Genomic DNA, 2,770 nt, shown 5'->3' with positions numbered 1-2,770 from the left:
CACGTTTAGTAGTAAGTTTATTGAATTCAGCACTGTGGCCAATCGACATAAGATTTGTCATGACAAAACCATTAATGACTAGGTCAGAAAGGTCTGTCATCTGACTATCTCATATTGTTTTTGTTGAACTAGTGCTTTCGCAATTAGTAGTTCTCTTACTTAAGTCACCTTTTACGACATAAATAATTATGCCGAAACTTCAAGGAACCCTAAAATAAGCTAAGTATTTTCCGTTTCAGATGGCGCCCTGTCACAGTAGACGCTTGCGAGGAGCGGCGCGCGCGCAGCCGCTTGCTATAACATTCCAATAGACAACGAAATTGTTTGCGGGTTTCGTATTTTTTATCATTTTACTAGTTACAGCCAGGTACATTAAAGTTACTGTTTTTTTTTCATAGTTTGACTTCTTTTTTAATTAAAGAAAAGGTTAAAATCTAATTAATTTGTTTAATATTTTAAAGGACAAAAATATTTTCCAAAAAATATTGAAATAATAAATTTTAGACTTTATTTTTATAAATTGTTTTGTCTTTTATTGTTTTTTTTTTCAATTAAATTACTTGCAAATCACTTGAAGAGTTCTTTAAATAAGTTATCGATAATTGAATTAATCACATTAAAAAAATTTTAATGTAAAAGTTTTCACATGTTAAATGATAAAAAATACGATACTTAGATTCAAGTGAAAATAGTGACGTGAAGTGACAGTGAGTGATAAAGAAATGATGTAAAGTGCACGAGTGATATTGAAGGTTGTACCTTCCACCGGATAACAGTGAAGTGAGGTGAAGTGAAGTGAAATGATTTGACAGCCATGGGAATACAGGTGGAGAACACTGTCAGTTACAATAGTCCATGTAAGTATCACAATTCGTAATAACTTTAAAAAACTTAGGCAATTTTTTAAGAAATACCTTAACTGAAAATGACATAAAAAATTTCAAAGAGAAATTGGTAGACATAAGAAGTTAACATTTCAACGTTGCAAACAAAGTTGTGTCAACGGATTCTTCAATTTGAATGGGATGTTAAAAATATATCTATATACCTTAATATGCTTCACATTTCTTATAAAAGTTGATCAAATCGATCAGCTTATCTTGCTCAGAAAATTTGATTGTGTTTAAAAATTGTATAGATAACATATTTTTTTTAATCAAAGGTTCACATTAATGTATTGATTTAGATCGTCGGTTCAATAGACACAAACTTATGGGCATAACCGATACAGTTAAACCGCAGACAAATATCGTCAAAAACAGACTGAAAATTTTACTCGATTTGGAATATATTGATTGATACGCATTGATATATTAATACCCATCACTTCATTAGATTATACATATATTGTACAGTCAATTGCACAACAAACTGTTTATACAAATCAAAATCGTAGTTGACAGTACATTATTAAATTTAAAAAAAAAGTGTTCATTGGACCCACGACACAAATAGAGGTCAATGTAGACCGTTGAGTGTTAAATATTTATTGCTTATATTTATTTTAAATTTCAGCTAAACGATCTTTCACTGTATTTATTTTGACCAGTTGTACAAATAAAAAGTTATTTCATATCAACGCGCGTAATTCAAACAAATTAAAAAATGTCTGAACACATGTAGAAACTATTTTCTAACTGTGAGATATGTTTCGGAGACGCAATATATAATTTTAGTGTAAGGTTCAATGTCGGGACGGAATGATTGCGACTAGACGAAAATTCCGGCGTGTTAAGAAAAATAGAATTACTTTTATTAGTATTTAAGTCGGACTATGTCTTCAGTATGCGGGGTTTGACGAACTAGTGGCGTCTACTACCAGCCCTACTTCTAAAGTCTTTAGTGATGTACTTAATGCACTAGAAGTACTGAAGACTAAGACACTGAAGCTCTGTTGACGTCACGGACACAACGTGTGTGATTTGTGTGTGATCGAATCCACTTATAATGTACAGCGATGACATTTTTAAGGGGTTCAAATGGGCCACGTTCTGGCCACGCTCCTGATGTGTGGGAAATGTGGGGATATCTTGAAGATCAAAGCCTGCACTATAAAGAAACAGTCTCTTTCCAGGGCGTATTCCAAAGCTACGGCGACATTATAAAAATATGAGCTTCTATGTAATATCAAGATCGGCCACTTTGTTTCGGAATAATGGCTTGGACTTAAGAAACTGGAGGAGACTAAGACTGAGCAGTCAGACTGAAAGCACAAAGATAAAGACTTAAGAAACTATAAGTATTTTGAGAAAATCATACCAAAAAATTTAACACATTCCATCATAGATTGTCTAATGACAATACGGGTGTTGCGTTAGATGAAAATGACTATGGTTTTCACTAACTCTCAGGCGAATTCATGTAATGCCTATTGTTCAAACTAAAACAATGACAGAATGCTACGAAGATGAAATCAAAAATAGCTACTATACGTCCATTTCAATTATCAAAAGTAAGTTTAAAACAAAATTAACTGCGTTACGAATTGGGGCCGCATTGTGATGTTTGCGACATTTTTGACAGCATTTTATGACAAGTATCCTTGGATGTCATGTCATCACGATCGTGATTGTCACGATGATGATTCCTCGATGATTTATGTAGTCTTTAACAGTGTGCAACATGGTAGCTCTCATCAAGCAGATGTTAATAGCTTAAACATCTCCTTGATGAGAGAAAACTGCTATGATCGTGATTATATCTGAAGATATTACATTTTTTATATAAAATCATGCCTGTTTCCCGGACAGATGGACAGAGACTCCGTATT

Source organism: Amyelois transitella, chromosome 21, assembly GCF_032362555.1.
Source record: "Amyelois transitella isolate CPQ chromosome 21, ilAmyTran1.1, whole genome shotgun sequence".
Classification (NCBI taxonomy): domain Eukaryota; kingdom Metazoa; phylum Arthropoda; class Insecta; order Lepidoptera; family Pyralidae; genus Amyelois; species Amyelois transitella.
This window is presented reverse-complemented; position numbering follows the sequence as displayed.